Consider the following 19545-nt stretch of genomic DNA (forward strand, 5'->3'; position numbering starts at 1 on the left):
AAAAAAAAAAAAAAAAAAAACAGGAATAATTTATAGTAACAAAGTAAATAGTAGGGCCTGTCACCAAAAAATAAATAAATAAAAATGGATCATAGTTGAAAATTAAAACTTAATCTAGGTGACTTTGAATTTATCAAGACTTCACTAGAAGAGTAAGATAACATACAGACTTAAAATAAAACAACAAAAACTGGAAATGGCATTTCTCACAAGGGCCTAATCTCTAAAACGTATAGGGAACGTTAACATCTCAACAACGGAAAGCGAAACAATCCAATTAAAAAGTTGGCAAAGGACATGAACAGACATATCACCAAAGAAGGCATTAAAGCAGCTACCAAGCACAACAAAATGTGTTTGTTAGCATTAGCTATTAGAGAGATAGAAGTTAAAATTACAATGAGATACCATCTCATCCTGGCAATAATGACATTATTAAAAAAAACCTAAAAGTGATAAATGCTGGCAAGATTGTAAAAAGATTGGGAACTCTTATATACTGTTGATAGGACTGCAAAATAATACAACCACTGGAAAATGGTATCATACTTGCTTTAAAATTTTTAAATAGAAATACCATATGATCCAGCAGTCCCATTCCTAGTCACATGTTTTTGTAGTTGTTGAGTGCCATCAAGTCAGTTTTAATGCACAGCAACCCTGTTAGGGTTTCTGAGTGACTGGTGAATTTGAACCATCCACTTTGTAGTTCACACTGACCTTGCAATAGAGTGCTTATCCTACAGTGCCACACCAGGACTCCATATACCCTAGATAAATAAGCACTGTAGCATGAACAGGATTGCATACTCATGTTCATCACAGTATTCTTCACAATAGCAAAAAGTTAGAGAAACCTGAATGTGGCTTCTGGCAAGATGGCAGAATAGGCAGACACACTACATGGACCATTTACAACAAAGATATGAGAGAGCAAATAAAGCAGGCACAGATGAAAATCTGGACACATTGAAGAGGTAGATGGAGTGCTTGCTGGAAGAAGAGGCTTAGCAGGGATGGCAAGAGAGGGAGACTGGTGAACAACTGGCCAGAACAGCTGCTCAACCATCTTGTGAGCAGATTTGGCAACAGAAGGAGGCTGGGCAGAACAGATTTGCATAGTTGATGGGAAAGATGTGATTTCTAGTTTCCCCCCTTGCTCTCCTTGTGACCAGAGATGTGGCCAACTCCAACCCTCATCCACCTGTAGCACAGATTCTGCTTTCTGGAATTTCTGAGTCCTGTGGTTGGGAGTCATGCCAGTGTGAGTTGGGGGGTGGGCTTTGCTGCTTTGGTGCCTGGATTCAGACAGGCTCAGTTACAGATGTACAAAAGCTGAAGAGCAACCAGGCCAGCATCTAACCAGTTACCTTGTCCCTAGCTCCCCTGTGATCCTAACAGACACTGAAATTAGCTCTATCAAGAGCCCCTACTAAATACTTCTGACTGAGTGCCCTGAGTACAGAGAACACCAAGGCCAATAGAAGTGCATCTGGGGCCAGGAACTCTGTTGTCACATCCCTTCCACAACCACCTCCTGAGCTCCGTGAATCTTAGGAGCCCACCAGAGATATCTCCCCTCCAGGTACAACAACTTCACTGTTTGTTTTTACAAATTAAAAAAAAAAAAAAAATGACCAAGAGACAACAAATTTTTTTTAGCTCACACAAAGAAACAAGCGAGAATGGTTCAAACTAATGATCACCATGTAGAGGCTGAAAACATTTCTGAGGAAAAAAAGGTGATGGAACAAACTGTGAAAGAATCCATAAGAACGATATTTTGTATCTTCTTTGGATTGACAGATTGAGGAAACCAAAGAGAAAACAGCAAGAAGTTTAGAATAATTCAGGAAAATGCTACATGAACAAACAGACAAAAACCTGCAATTTGAAATGCAGTAGATTAAGTTTTCAGAAATAGACAATACAGTGAAAGGGCAAAGGAGAAGATGGAAGCCCAGATTATTGAATTTGAAGATAAATCTCTCAACACTGGTATCCTAGAAGAACAATCAGAAAAAAGAATGAAAAAAAATCTGAAGAAAACCAATGTTATGTGGAACACAATGAAGCGGGAAACTGTACGGCTATTGGAATTCCAGAACATGAAGAGACAATAAGCAACACAGAGAAAATTATTGAAGTCTTTAGAAGAAAACTTCCTAACAATATGAAAGACAACAAGCTAAGCATACAAGAGGTGGAACGAACCCCAACCAGGATAGATCCCAAAAGAAAATCACCAAGACATATCATAATCAAATTTTCTAAAATCAAAGACAAGGAAAGATTTCTGCTTGAGAAAAATGAAAATTACATACAAAGGAGTATCAATATGACTAAACTCTGATTTCTCAGCAAAAACCAAGCAGGCAAGAAATCAATGGGATAACATATCCAAAATTCTGAAAGAAAAAGCTTTCCAGACAAGGATCATATACCCAGCGAAGCTGTCTCTCAAATATGACAATTAAGTTAGGATATTTCCAGATAAACAAAAATTAAAGGATTTTGTAATGACAAGATCAATTTATCCAAAAAAATGATAAGTAGTGTTCTTTGGACTGAGAATCAATAACAGCAGACAACACCTCTGATGACCATGCATGACAACATCACCCAGAATTCAATCCAGATATTTATTGATGTATTTAAATTAAACAAACCTACAAGACTGAAAATAGGGGACCAGAGATATCAATGTATAATGAAATCAAATATAAAGCAAAAGAGGGAATACTGTAGACACAGAACTTCCAAATAAGGAAGTCAAGTATATTTCAAGATAAAACAAACTGTTTTAAGCAGGGAAAACAGTAGTAAATTATAGGGTAATCTCAAAGAAAGTAATACACTTTCACATCAAAATGATAAAAGAGGAAAATCAGAAATATTTAGTAAACATTAACACAACAGAAATGAAAATGAAAAGAAAACCCAGCAACAAAATGCCCTCCTTATAGAAAATTATGTGGGACAAAGAATCCAGCAGCACTATCAAAAAACATAGAGAAAAATGACAGCAATCAATTCATACCTATTAATAATTATACTGAATGTAAGTGGATAAATGTACCAGTCAAGAGACAGAGAAAGCAAAATGGATAAGAAACTGGATCCTTCAATATGCTGTCTACAAGAGAGATATAAAAGAGATGGAGACAGCCTAAATGCTCATCAACAGAAGAATGGTTAAACCAAGTTTGGTACATACACACAATGGAATACTACAAAACATTGAAGAATAATGGTGAACCTGTGTAACACCTTACAACATTACTGAACCTGGAAGACATTAAGCTAAGTGAAATTAGTCAGGGACAAACACTGTATGAAACCAATGCTGTAAAAAGTAAGAAAAACCTCTTCTTGATAAATGAAAAAAATCTATGATGGTTATGGGAGTGGGATGGGGAAGGAAAATTGTTCACTGGCAAGAGGGTAGATACATGTTAACATGGGTGACAGGGCAGGTAATATACAACAAGAGGGAGGTTAATGGAGGAAAGATGAAGGTAGCAGGAGACATAGGGAGGAATGCAAGAGTCAAAATGAATAGCAGTAAATACTGTTAACTCTTGGTACATGGAGGGGATTGCAAACATGTAATGAAGCAATGTATATAATTTGTTGAATGCAAAACTGATTATCTGCTCTGCAACCTTTCACTCAATTCACAATAAATAGTTAAAAAAGAAAAACCTGAATGTCCATCAACAGATGAATGGATAAATAAAGCCCTACTATTAGCTCTGTAGGATAACCACTGGACTGCTAACCACTAGGCTGGCGATTCAAATCCACAAGGATCTCTTCAGTGATTCTGGGCTCCTATGAGTTGGAATCAACTCAAAGGCACTCAGCAGCAACAGTAACATAGATATAATGCAATAATATGCAATATAAAGAATAATGGTGAGTCTGAAGAACAGCTCACAACATCAATGAATCTATAGAATATCATGCGTGAAATAAGTCAATCACAAATTAAAAAAATATTGTGAGACCACAATTATAAAGTAAAAAAAATAGTTTTACCTCAAAATGAAACATTTATTGATGATTACAAGATAAAGAAGGGAAAATCAATAACTAGGTATGTGGAAAGGGAACACACAATATGTGAGAAGTAATCACAATATAATGATCTTCATGATCTGGTGCTGCTGTAACAGAAATGCAACAACTGGAATTTATTCTTTCACAGTTTGTTGTTGTTGTTGTTGTTAGGTGACATCTAGTCAGTTCGAGTAATAGCAACCTTATGTACAGCAGAACGAAACGCTGCCGGATCAAGCAGCATCCTCACAATCAGTCCTACGTCTGAGGTCATTGTTGCAGCCATTTTGTTCATCCATCTTTCGAGGATCTTCTTTGATTGCTGCCTTTTACCAAGCATAATGTCCTTCTCCAGAGACTAGTCTCTCCTGATAACATGTCCAAATTACATGAGATGTAATTTGCCATCCTCACTTCTAGGTAGCACTAGCTGTATGTCTTTCAAGACAGATTTATTCATCTTTCTGGCAGTCCATCGTATATCTAATATTCTCCCACAACACCATATTTCAAAGACAACAATTCTTCTTGGATGTTATTCAATTACCAGCTTCTACATGTTTATGAGGTGATTGAAAATACCATTACTTTGTTCAGTATCAGCTTAATTTTCAAAATTGCATGTTCCTTTATAACACTTTATAGAAATCTTTTGCAGCAGATTTGCCTAGTGCAATAGGTGGTTTGATTTCCTGACTCCTGCTTCCAGGGGTGTTGATTGTGGATACAAGTAAAATTAAATTCTTGACAACTTTAACATATTTTTCATTTATTGTGATGTTTTTTTATTTGTACAACTGAGAAGATTTTTGCTTTCTTTATGTAGAGTTGCAATCCATACTGAAGGCTATGTAGTCTTTCATCTTTATCAATAAATGCTTAATATTCTCTTCACTTTAAGCAAGCAAGGTAGTGTCATCACCTTGTGTATCAAAGGTTGTTCATGAGACTCCCTGAAATATTGATGCTGCATTCTTCATATAGTTCATGTTCTTAGGTAATTTGCTCAACATACAGATTGAATGATATGATTAAGGGAAACAACTCTGACACAAACCTCTCTGGATTGCAAACCACTCAGCGCCCCTTTATTCTGTTTGAACAATGGTCTCTCGGTCTATGTACAGCAATGAAGTGTTCTGAATTTCTTACTCTTAGCAATGTTTCCCATATATTTTTTTATAATCCACACAACTAAATGCCTTTGCATAGTCAAGAAGACAGAGCTAAACATAATTACGGTATTCTCTGGTTATAGCCAAGATCCTTCTGACATCCTTTGACCCACATCTTCTTTTGAATCTTGCTTCAATTTCTGACAGTTCCCTGCTTATGTACTACTGCAACTAGTTTTTAAATTATTTACAGTAAAATTTCACTTGCAACAATATTAATGATATTGTTTGATAATTTCTGTATTCTTCTACAAGATCAGAAAAGTTACCAATATTTGGAGTGGGTAAAAATGTAGATATCTTCCAATCAATTAACCAGATATATTTCTTGGACTAGATGAGTGAACATCTCAGATTACTGTTGTATAATACTGAAACATTTCTATTGGTATTCTATCAATTCCTAGTAACGTGTTTGTTTGTTTCTTGTCAATGACCTCAGTACTGCTTAGATTTTTTTTTTCCAATAATATTCGTTTTCCTATCTTATGCTAGTTCCTGAAGTTTTATATCAGACAATTCAGTGATTCTGTATATTCCTTACATCTTCTTTTGATATTTTGAAAGTCATTCAATATTTTCTCATCATAATAAACATAAGTAAAAGATAATATTTCAAACTTGTCTTGGGAGCTCTTCCAAAAAATACAAGTGTTGCTTATTGAGTGGCTGAGGCATTGGAAATCCATTGGCCTGCCATTTAGGGGAAGCAAGGCAAAACGTTAGTGATTTTCGGGAAGGAAAGCGATCTAAGGCTTTATGTATTTCCTACATTAACATTCCTGCAAAAATGGTCAAATACAGTTACAAATGACCTGTGCTTTTTCTAAAATATAATAGGAACGTATTTCTCCCTCAACCATAGAAGTAATGGAGAAGAAGCAATATAATTCCTGTCAAAGAGAGAGAGAAAGATAGAAGAGAGAGAGAGAGAGAGAGTAGAAATTTAAGCAATCAATAGATTTGCAAATTTGACTTACTCAGAATGCAGATTACTGAAAACAACAGTTACTGTATTGCCTTTAGCCTTCATTTGTACCTCTAAAAACAAAAATCATTTTGTGGATGTCTGGCTATATGTAGTCTCAGGCAGTAGTGTTTAGTTCCAGTTACCTGAAAACAAGAATGTAAGCATTCAACTTCATTTGATGCTGAGCAAATTTAGAAAAACAGATATTGATAATATTTCTATGAATACCTATATTACCCCAAATTATCTATTAAATGAAGTGACAATATTAAATTTGTAAATAGAAATATATAGGCATTCATACCCCATACTTCCGGAGTATGGTGGCTCTGTGCTATAAGCACGGGACTGTGAACCACAAAGTTAGTGGTAGGAGCCAAGTTGCTTGGCAGGAGAAAAATAAGACTTTCTGTCCCTCAGAGATTTACAACCTTGGAAACCCTATGTTGTTAAGTGCTGTTAAGTCAGTTCCGACCCATAAAGACCCTGTATAGGGTTTCAGAGGAGTGACCAGTGAGCTTGAACTCCCAACCTTGCAATTCAAATTGACTTTGCAGTCCACTGCATTAACGCACAGCACCACACCAGCATTCCCTATACAGGTTCACTATGTTTTGGAACTGATTCCACACACTTTAGGACAACATCAACAAACCCTGTATTTCTGATTAATTACTTTATTATAATACTTTACTGGTTTTTTTATTTGTATGATTTATTAAATTTAAGAAAATCAATCACTGGAAACTGGTAAGAATATAGCTTTTTTCTATTCTAGAATGGCAGAAAAATAACAATTTAATCATTACTCAATTATCTTTTGTTAATAAAATTAATTTAAGATGAAAGTGACATCTGCATTGAAGGAGACTCCTTAAAAACCTGTGATATGCAAATAACACAACCTTGCTTTCTGGAAGCAGAGGAATTGAAATACTTACTCATTAAGATGAAAGACTACCATCTTTAGCATGTTTGTAACTCAGGGTGAAGAAAATTAAACTCTTCCCAACTGGACCAAGAAATAACATCTTGATAAATGATGAGCAGAGTGTTTTATTACAAATGGAGATCAATAAATAAATTGAGATACATGGAGATCTTGTCAAATAATTCATTTTACTTGGATCCACAATTAACACTCATGGAAGCAGTTGCCAAGGAATCAAAAGATCTATTGCATTAGGCAAATCTGATGCAAAAGATCACTTTAAGTGTTAAAGAGCAAAGATTACTTTGAGGTTTAAGTTGTGCTTGACCCAAGCCATGTTATTTTCAGTCACTTCATATACATGTGAAAGTTGGACAATGAATAAGAAAGACTCTAAGAATCGATGCATTTGAATTGTGGTGTTAGATAAGAATATTGAAATTACCATGGACTTTCTAAAGAACAAAAAAGGAGAAGAGCACAAGCAGAATGCAGAATCTTATCCAGAAAAGCAGGGACACCAGAGAGGGAGGCAGAGATAGGGACATGGAGATGGGGAGCAGCTGAGGACTCTAGATTCATGGGAAGAGAGGGACTAAAAGAAAGTGGCCAGGAGGCAGACTTGCAGAATGTGCCCTTTGGTAGTGTATATGCCTGAATGTTTTTGTTTGTTTTTTTTAGAAAAAGCTAAAGGGAATAGAGAGAAATACTGTTAACTGATAGTACATGGAGGGGATTGTAATCATTCTGACAAAACAAGTTGCATGATTTGTTGAACGTAAAACTGATGATCTACCCTGTAAACTTTTAAAAAAGAAAAAAAACAAAAAACCAACAAATCTGTCTTGGAAGAAGTACAGTCAGAATATTCCTTAAAAGAGAGGATGGTGAGACTTTGTCTCTACTAATTTGAACATGTTTTCAATAAGTAAGAAAAAGTCCCTGGAGAAGTACATCATGCTTGGCATGCTTGGTTAAGTGGAGAGTCAGAAAAAAAAAAAAAAAAAGAAGATCACCCAATCAAATAGACTGACACAGTGGCAGCAACATTGGGCTTAAACAACAATTGTGAGTATGGGATATGACCTAGCAGTATTTCATTTTGTTGTACATAGTGTTACTATGAGTCAGAACTGACTCAATGAAATCTAACAACAACAAACAATTTGATCCTAGGAAATACAGAACAGCCATTCACCTAAAGTGTCGACTCTATAATTTTCACATTAAGAATATGAACTTTGTGAAATAGTTGAAGAATTTAGAATTCATTTGTCTGATATTTTGGGATTTGTTCTTCAGTAAAGCTAGAGTACGTGAGAGATAATTTACTTTGGCAAATTATCTGAATGCATCACAAAGTTGTTTTAATTAAGAAAGGATTTGAGGTTATGCCCTTAGAGTTTCTGGATTTATCTTTCCGTAAGAAATAACTTCCTGAAAACCTTTCTTCTTTTCACTTTAGATATGCCATTGATGATATCAATTCTGAAATGTTTTTCACAGCTATTATGAATATAATTATATTCCTTTTAAAGTAATATTATGGTTATGTTTTTCCAAATGATCTGTATTATCAACTGCTGACAGTTGACAGTCTGTTAAGTTGTTCCAAAGTGTCAGAAGATTTCAGGGTGTGGAGCAAATTAGTTAGGAACATTAAAAAAAATTATCTTGCCATATTATCCAACAGAGAATGTTTTGTGTGCCTCTTCTTTTTGAGAATAGCACACTTCCACTTAATGTGTCCTGTTTGCTGACTCAGAATGGATGAATGAAAAATCTCTGAATACTCAAATTATAGTTGTTCTTGAAATATAGGCTATTAGTTATTAGCAGGGATTCAAATATTACAGCATTCTCTGCTTTTTTCCTCAGGCAACTGTGGAGGCTTGTCCAGTACAGAGGAGCTCTTTTGATGACCTAAGGCTAGAAGAAATTAGTTTTCACACTTTCAAAGATAAAATGGAATTTGCAAGCAGAGCTATAGTGGAAGGTTAAGGTCAAAAAGCAAAAAAAGTCACAGGGTAGTATTCAGAACTAAGGGAGATGAAAATCATGTTGCAAACTGAGTCTACAGAACTCAGAATTTCAAAGAGAATCAAAATGTGCAAGTTGAGATTATAAAACATTATGAATGGGAATTCTTCACTGGGCTTGTTTGTCCAGAAGTTTTGTTTGATTTTTGTCAGTGGCATTGTGTTTCCTTGTTACTATTGATGCTTTTAAGAAAGAGCATATTGTTGTTGTATACAGTGGAGACAATTGCATCTTTTACCTGGTAGACCGTTAATTGAAAGGTTATCTGTTCTAACCCACCATCTGCTCCCTTGGAAAAGACCTGCTAATTTGCTATGTAAAAATTACAGCCTCAGAAACCATATCAGGCAGTTCAACTCTGTCCTATTGTGTTGTTATGAGAAAAGCATCCACTCCCCTTTAAGCCTGTTTCCTAAGGAGTCCTGGTAGTGTAGTGGTTTAAAGCTGGACTGCTAAGCACAGGGATAGGAGTTTGAATCAACCAGCCATTCCTAGGGAGAAAAGATGAGGCTTTCTTCTACTGTAAAGATTTACAGCTTTGGAAACTCTATACAGGGTCACTATGAGGCAGAACTGACTCAGTGACATACAACCACGACGCCTATCTCCTAACATGAAGCACTTTCACATATTTAACTGATCTACATGAATCCTGGAGGTGCCTTAGGATCTATATTGTGACCCAAACATTAGCTCACTGCTTTTTGTTTTTTTTTTTTTTAATGAGCATATGGAGATGATATTTCAGTATAAATTAAAGTTGAATCCCCTAACACTATTACTGCTAATTTCAGGGCTCTAAATCATAAGAAAATCTAATACTTCAGTATTTTGAGCACTGAGGTCAGTAAGATACCCATTTTATTCTTAGTTTTGTAAGCTGTGTGGAACCAACCCCACTGTGATCAGCGCTCCTAAACAAGTTAGATTGGCATGCCCTTACATAAGTAAAGATTTTTCCCAACCATACAAAAGTCTGGTCTACTGCCTATATTCTCTAATTAATATTAAAAATATATAATTTAATAAAATTATCTGCATATTTTGGCACTGTGGGTTAAATGTGCTGGACTACAAAGTTGGTTTGAACCTGCAAGGTCAGTGGTTCAAGTTCACCAGTCGCTCCTTGTAAACCTTATATAGGGTCAGTATAGGTCGGCACCAACTTGACGGCTCTTAACAACAACAACATACAATTAATATTAATAAATATCATTTGTTACTGATTGGATTGGATCCTAATAAAATATGTTTTAACTTCTAAAAACTATTCTTGTGTATGCAATACCATTTGGAATAAGGTTGCTTTTATTATGTTATGGAGGTGATTTCAGCATAAGATGTGTCTTAAAACTAACCAGTTTTGAGATATAAAAAGTTCAGATTAGACACAGACAGAAGCAAAAACATAGGAGAAGATAGATGTCAGGCTCCATCACCAGAGATTCAAAGAATATCAGGTCTATAGAAACTGAAGGAGAATTTCCCCAAAGAAAGCAGGAGAGCTTTTCACTAGAGTCTGTGCTTGAATTCAGGCTACTAGCCATAAGCACTGAACTGTAAGGTCAGTTTGAACTGCAAGCTCGATGGTTCAAACTCACCAGCCACTTGTCAGAAACCCTATACAGGGTTGCTATGCATTAGACCTGATTTGACGGCACTTAACAACAACACACTGAGGAAAAACAGAAGGCTGCTCTTTAAAATCGTCTACTTGTGGTATTTCTGTTACAGCAGAACTATAAACAAAGATACCATATACATTGTTGTTGTTGTTATGTGCCGTGGAATCGGTTCCGACTCATAGCGACCCTGCACAGGGTTTCCGAGGCTGTAAATCTTTGCTGGAGCAGAACGCCTCATCTTTCTCCCGCGGAACCGCTGGTAGTTTCGAACTGCTGACCTTGCGGTTCACAGCCCGATTCGTAACCACTATGCTACCAGAGCTCCATATATATTAATTTCATAATTCAGAGCCATGAAAAGATCATCTTGGTAATGTTGTTGTTGCTAGGTGATATCGAGTCGGTACCGTTCATAGCTACCTTATGCACAGAAGAACAAAACACTGTCCGACCCTGGGTCAACCTCACTGTTGTTGCCATGCTTGAACCCATTGATGCTTCCACTTTTCCAATCCATCTCACTGGGGGTCTTCCTCTTTTTCTCTGACCCTCCACCCTACCAAGCATGATATCCTTATCCAGTGAATGGTCCCTCCTGACAATATGTCCAAAGCATGAAAGATGAACTTTGGCCATCCTAGCCTACAAGGAGCACTCTGGCTGCACTTCTTCCAACACAGATTTATTGGTTCTTATGGCAGCCCATTGTACTTTCAATATTCTCCACCAACACCACAACTCAAAAGCATCAATTCTTTTAACTCAAAAGCATCAATTCTTTTATAGTCTTCCTTATTCACTGTCCAGCTTTCACAGACATATGAGGTTATTAAAAATATCATGGCTTGGGTAAGGTCACCTTAGTCTTCAAGCTGACATCTTTGCTCTTCAATACTTTAAAAAGGTCTTGTGAAACAGATTTGCCTAATCTGTTTGCCTAATCAAAGTATGTCGGTTGATTTCTTGAGTGCTGCTTCCATGAGTGTTGATAGTTGATCCAAGAAGAATGAAGTCCTTCACAACTTCAATCTTGTCTCTGCTGATAAGAATATCATTTATTGGTCCAGTGGTGAGGATTTTTGTTTTCTTTACATTGAGATGCAATCCATACCGCGGCTGTGCTATTTGATCTTCATCAGTAAATATTTTAACTCTTCTTAAATTTCAGCAAGCAAGGTTGTATCATCTGTATATCACAGGTTGTTAATGAAACTTCCTCAAACCCTGAGGCCATGTTTTTCTTCATATAATCCAGTTTATTGGATTATTTACTCAGCATATAGGTTAAATAAGTATGGTGAAAGAATGCAACCCTGACGCACACCTTTCTTAATTTGAAACCATTCAGTGTTCTTATGTTCTGTTCTATCAACAGCCTCTTGGTCCAGGTACAGATTCTTCATGAGCACAATTAAGTGTTCTGGAATACTCATACTTCGCAATGCTGCCCATAGCTTGTCATGATCCACACAATTGAAAGCCTTTGCGTAGTCAATAAAGCACAGGTAAACATCCTTCTGATATTCTCTGCTTTCAGCCAAGATCCATTGAGGGATATTCATATCAGCAATGATATCCCTCATTCCATGGCCTCTTCTGAATCCAGCTTGAACCACTGGAAGTTCTCCGTCAATGTATGACTGTAGCCGTTTCTGTAATCTGGCTCAACCTCATGGTTTACAGTCCAGTGCTAATCCTACAGTGCCACACCAGAAGATGAAAATCCTACAGAGCAGTTCTACTTGACACACATGGGGTCACTGTGATTTGGATTAGATTAATGGCATTTAATAATAACAATAAGCACTATGCATTTCATGTTTCCTTTCTGGCTCAAGTAAATTAAATCATTTTAAATAATTTTTAAAAAGAAAGCTTATTTAGAAGTGTCCACTTCTTTTTATAGGTTGAAATTGCCCTATCTAAAATGTCAAGCAGGGATCAATCTTAGAATGAGGACCCAGTTTGATGCTTCATGAGCATTGTGGAAAAGCAAGAAGTTGACACACTTACACAACCAGTGAAAATAAAAGTAAAGAGACAGGAACTAAGCCATGTATGTGTGCTTTTTTGCTAAGAAAAGGAACTGAATGTTTAACATATTAAAAAGAAATTCAAAAAGATAGCAAAAGATAGAATACGGTGGTTAGTTTTTAGACTAGAAATAAGTCAAAAATCAGAATTATTGTTGGTTGCTGAATGCTGGCAAGCAATCTTGCTAGGTAAAATCCAAGATGCATTGGAACAGTACATATTTCATAACTTATTGAGTTCCATACTTGGAAATTACACTATATATTTTAATTTTATTTATCTATTAAGTCATTCAATGTCTAGTATGAATATATATGGCAGCATAACTACTTAGAAGAAAATAAATCAATTAAGTCTCACAATATATGAAAGTGGATTTTCTCTTAAACAATGATTTCTATGAGGTCTAAACAGTTTCTATTAGGAAATAAAAAAAAAAGAAAAGAAAAGAAAAGAAAAACACACAGAAAACAAAACAAAATAAACTATGTTCTGTTTTATGGGATTAATTTTTTTCAAAGCAGAATCTTTATCAAATAGAATAAGAGATTTACAGTGATTTGAGGATCTTATATTTTAGAGAAAGTCTTTTTACATCTAGCCACAGATATATTCACCTGCCAAAGACAATGTATCACAGATATTTATTTTAATTTAGTGTCTTGACCTTGAACTAAAATGAATGGTTATTGTGGATCCTCTTACAATGGGGTGTACATGCTAGAAGATTCACCCAAGCACTTTTTAAAGCTCTGGAAAAATATAAACTACTTTTATTTTCCAGGGTTATGACTAACAACATCTCATAGTTGACAAGTCAATCCTACTAAAACTATATATCTGACAATCTAGATGGCAGGCAGAGGATAGAGATCAATCTTCACCTAGAAAAGTTGATGGAATTTATCATAAACTAAAAGGACACAATAATATTGTGACCTTGTATTTAATAAGTAAATGACCGACCCTTAAAATGGTAACGTCAATCATTTCCATGGTATTAGATGGATTTATGTGCATGTCGGATAAAATTATATGGATGTATTTAAATGTACCAATATCAAACACAGAGAAACTATAAAAATTTTTGGAAGGGTAGAAATGAATTACTTACATCAATAAATAGAAGGGAGTCTCTGGGGCATTTGGTATTTCTCTATATCTCCATACACACTGACAATATTAAGTGGCAGTTATTTAATATTACATTCATAATATTATAGTTAAAAATCATTTTTATTGAAATTGAAACAAAAATTCATATTGTTTCTTCATTTGTATTTTGTTTTCTAGTAAGTAATGTTTCATCCACTTCTTCCTAAAAGATGTAGCTTTACAAATTATCATAGAGAATACTAAATAAATTTCCAGATCAACTTTAATTCTTAGTTTGAGTCTGCTCCTACTAGTCAAATTATGGTATCTTGCTATTTAAAATGGACATATTTAACCAAATTTTCCAGGAGCATCTTTCTCTTAAAAAATAGAGGGAACCAACAAAATTTAAAAATGCTTGTTGTTGTTGTTGTTGTTGTTAAGTGCCGTCGAGTCGGTTCCGACCCATAGCGACCCTGTACAGGGTTTGTGCCATTAAGTAAGTTCCGACTCATAGAGACTTGGTATAGATTTTTTCCAAGAAGTGAGTTTGAACCATCTACCTTGTGGTTGGCAGTCCAGTTCATAGGTCAAACCCTATACCAGGTCTACTAATAATATTGAGAGCATTATCTATAAAGTCAATTATGTTTTAACTGTTCACAACTTTAATTTTTGTTATGTCTGTCAATATTTGGAATACTAACAAAAATAATTCTTTACAATTTTGGTTAAGTACATTTTTAAACTGTAATTTATTTATACCAAGAAAATGACAATACTGAAAAAGAAGTTTGTTGTTGTTAGGTGCCATCAAGTCAGTTCCGACCTATAGCGACGCTGTGTAGGGTTTCCAAGGAGCAGCTGGTGATCTTGAACTGCCAACTTTGCAATTCAAAATGACTTTGCAATCAAGCACATTAACCCACAGCATCGCACCAGATTTCAGTTATTCTTTTATATGAATTTTCACAATCCAATTTTTTTACATTTTTAAATAAAGATAAAATACATTTCAAATTTCAGAAAGTAGGGATTATTCCAAAGCAGTGCAGTAATGTAGTTAACTATGATTTCTACAGATAATAATTATTATGTCTGGGGAAAATTTAAAAAAAAGGAAAGAAAATCTGCTTGAATACATTGGAGTATGATTAATAATCATAAACAGGTAAAATCTGGAGAAAATAGGAACTTTGAAGAAGGTAGCTAGCTGAATAAGATCCACATCTATGTGTTTGTTGGTGTTGCTTTTTCCTCTGAGTGATGGCCCTGTTCTACATAGTATAATGTAGCTAGAATTCAACCAGAAAGACTTAATAGGTTAAGGTGCCAGAAATTATTGTTTGGGTTTACAAAATAGCTTGATTTTGAGGGCCATGTAATGAAATGGATGGAAGCATATCAGAGAATGCCCCCAATGCCATCAGGGGCTTAGCCTTGAAGTGCAAGTCATTGAGAACCTTAGTCAAAAGCCATAGTTAGAAGGCTACAAAATTCATGTTTCGAAAGACAGCCTCATCATGACAGAGGAGGTGGCAAGCATTTGAACTTTCTATTGAAAGTGCAGGAGTTATTGGTAAATACTTTGTTTTAGGATTAAAATTATTGCCTTATAATTAAAAGACAAATCTAAAAGAGAATCTTCCTCAAGAAAGCATAACACAAACTCTAAACAAATTATCATCAACCAGTGACTTAAATGACAACTGAAATCTCTTGTAGTGTAGTGATTATGAGTAAGGCTGCTGATCTCAAGGTCAGCAGTTCTAAAGTACCAGCCATTCCACAGGGGAAAGATGAGGCTTTCTGCTCCCATAAAGATTTGCAGCCTTGTCAACCCTATACAGAGTTGCTATGAGTTGGACCGACTTCATGGCACATAACCACCAGCAATATAAAATTAATCCTTTTTTGAGGATTATAGTAGCACTTCTACCTTCAACAATGCCACACCCACAATGTCCTGTGTAAAATGAGGGGGGAAATCTATCCATACAAGGAAGCAGGAAAATGTGAGCACTAGTAGCATAGTTGTTACAAATCGGGCTGCGAACCACAAGGTCAGCAGTTTGAGACTACCAGCTGTTCCGCGGGAGAAAGATGAGGCTTTCTGCTCCCGTAAAGATTTACAGCTTCGGAAACCCTGTGCAGGGTGGCTATGAGTTCGAATTGACTCCATGGCACTTAACAACAACAACAATAGTCAAGGCAGGAAAAATATTATAGATATTAGAATTCTGAAATAAGAATATTGAAACAGCTATTTTAAATGAGTTTCAACAATTAAAGGAAGACATAGATAGAATGATAGTCAATGATAGATAGATAATGATAGATAAAGAGTTAAAATCTTATAGCATGTACACCTTATAAGCTAAATATATCCATTTTAAATAGCAAGATGCTAAAATTTCATAAGAAAAATGAAAATTTTCTATGAAAAATGCAATATTGTAAGCAAACAACTGACAGAGTGCAATTAAGAGAAGTTTAGTGATTGTTGGAGGAAGGATTTGTGAATTAGAAGATCGAAAACATTTTAAATAAAATTTGAAGAAAATAGGCATTTTTAGAACATTTTACTCAACACCTCCATTAAACCCAGTGTTTTCAAATGCAAAGGAAAATTAGGATGAAAAAGTATAAACTGAAGAAGGGGAAAATAATTGAAATATATATTAAAATATTTACATTTTTATAGGATATTATTTCTCCAAAGAATTAAACCAGAAGTCAATTACAAAAATATTTTGAAAACACTCAGAAATATGGGAATAAAATAACTAAGCTATAAATATCTCATAGGTAAAGGAAGAAATTCCCAGTGAAATTGAGAAACTATAAAACTAAATATACTACAATGCATCAAGCCTTATGGATTTCAGTTAAAACAGTTTTCAGGGGGAAATGATATATTTAAAATTTTTTAATAGATAAAAATAAAAGTTTAAATTTGATGACCTAAATTTCCATCTTAAGGAACTAGAAAAGTATGGGACACTAAGCCAAAAGAAAGTAAAAAGAAAATATGATAGAAGGTATCAGTATTATAGACAAGAATCATAAAAAATTGAAGGTAGAGATATTATTTTAAAATATTATAACAATACTGATAAAACTTTAGTAAAATCAAAAAATAAAATAATATGTGTGTAGGCTGACACAACTAACGAATATCAGGAATAAGAAATGTATCATTACAGGTTTTATAGACTTAAACTGATAAGATAAAATTATGGACAATTTTATCCACTACATTTGAACACTTAAATGAAATAGATATCTTGAAAATCACAAGAAAACTGACATCAAAATCACAAATTCTCATATCTAAAATAAATAGAGATCGATGTCAAACATTCCTTTAAAAAATATAAGTATAAATAATGCAAATCTTTTACAAACATGAAGAAAGTAGATTAGACCTTTTTCTTAGAATCTAGTGTAAACTTGATACCAAAATTGAAAAAGACATTATGAATAAAGACCAAATCAAGTTTACACAATAAGTAAGAAAAATAATACATCATAAGAAGGTGATTTTATCTCAGAAATGCAAAACTAGCTTTAATATATGAAAACCAATCAATTTGACCTAAAAAATAATGATTTATTATATTAAGGGAACAAAGAACAAACATTAAAACATCTCAACAGATGCTTCGCTAGAGGTATTTGATAATTAGTAATAATAACTCATGATTTAATAAAACCCAAAAAACTATTAATGTATTTTTAAATCTGGCAAAAAGCATCCAGGTAAAACTTTTATCTAACTTAACAGTAGGAGATATTGTTAGAGGAAAAAAGATTGATGTCCTGAATCCTTGGAATTGCTCATGTTATATTGTGAAAATGACTTTGTAGACTTGATTACCTTATGAATCTTGAGATGGAGAAAATTTTTTTGATTATCCAGGTGGTCCTAAAATTGAATCACATGGACACTTAAAAAAGAGAGGTAGAGGTAGATTTGACTCAGATGAAAAGGCATGTGAGCATGGCTGAAATGGAATGATGTGGCCACGCAACAAATGCCATCTGTCAAAAGATACTAGAAGAGTCTGAGTGACACCCTGAGTTCAGCCTAATACAACTCTGATCTTCATTCAGAATTTGAGAGAATAGATTTCTGCTGTTTTAAGCCACCAAGTTGGTGGTAACTTGTTACAATAGCCATAGGAAAACTATTGCAGTGAAAAAATACTAAAATCTGTTCCCATAAGATTAATGTTGCAATAGTTGTTAGGTACCATCGAGTCTGTTTTGACTCATAACAACCCTGCACACAATTGACTGGAGTAGTACACCATCCTCACAGTTGTTGTTAAGCTTAAGGGCATTGTTGCTGCCAATATGTCAACCCATTTTGGTGAATAGTCAGTATGCACAAGCAAATTTCTTTCTGGTAGTCTCTGCTTTCAGCCAAGATCCATCTGACTTCAGAAATGATATCCCTTGTCTTCTTCTGAATCTGTCTTGGATTTCTGGCAGCTCTGGGTCAATGAACTGTTGCTACCTATATTGAAGGATCTACAGCAAAATTTTACTTGCATGCAATAGTAATGATATTGTACAATAATTTCCACATTCTGTTAGGTCACCTCTCTTTGGAATGGGAACAAGTATGGAAATATGGATCTCTTGCAGTCAGTTGGCCAGGTAGCTGTCAGTCAAATTTCTTGGCAGAGACAAATAAGCATCTCAGTGCTCTATACTGGAGCGTTGTTTTTTGTTATTATCTTTAGTGTATTTTGAACCTTTTCTTTCAAGGCCATTGGTTCTTCATCTTATACTAGCTCTTGAAATGTTTGATCATCAAACTTTTCCTTTTGGTATCAAGACTGTCTGCATTCCTTCCACTTTCTTTTGATGCATTCTTGTCCTTCAATATTTAGTTCATAGCATCCTTCAATATCCACCACTTGTCTGTCAGTTTGTCATACTGTGGTGGCTTGTAAGTTGCTGTGCTTCTGGAAGCTATGCCAAGGGTATTTTAAATACTAGTAGGGTCACCCATGGTGGACAGGTTTCACATGAGCTTCCAGATGAAGAGAGACTACGAAGAAGGAGTGACAAACTATTTCCGAATATTTAGTCACTTTAAACCTTATGAATAGCAGAGAAACACTGTCAGATATAGTGCCAGAAAATGAGCCCCTCACGTTGGAAGGCACTCAAAACGTGACTGGGGAAGAGCTGCCTCCTCAAAGTAGAGTTGACCGTGATGACACAAATGGAGTAAAGCCCATGGGACCTACACTTGCTGATGGGGCACAACTCAAAATGAAAAGAAACAGCTGTAAACATCCATTAATAATTGGAACATGGAATGCATTAAGTATGAATCTAGGAAAATTGGAAATTGTTAAAAATGAAATGGAATGCATTAGAGACCTGAAATGGACTGGTATCGGCCATTTTGAATGTAACAACCACATAGTTTACTATGCTGAAAACGACAAATTAAAGAGGAATGGTGTTGCATTCATTGTCAAGAAGAACATATCCAGTCATGAGGTACAACGCTGTCTGTGATAGGATAATATCCATACTCCTACAGGGAAGACCACTTAACACCACTATTATTAAAATTTATGTACTAACCAG

Source organism: Chrysochloris asiatica, unplaced genomic scaffold, assembly GCF_000296735.1.
Source record: "Chrysochloris asiatica unplaced genomic scaffold, ChrAsi1.0 scaffold00005, whole genome shotgun sequence".
NCBI classification, from domain to species: domain Eukaryota; kingdom Metazoa; phylum Chordata; class Mammalia; order Afrosoricida; family Chrysochloridae; genus Chrysochloris; species Chrysochloris asiatica.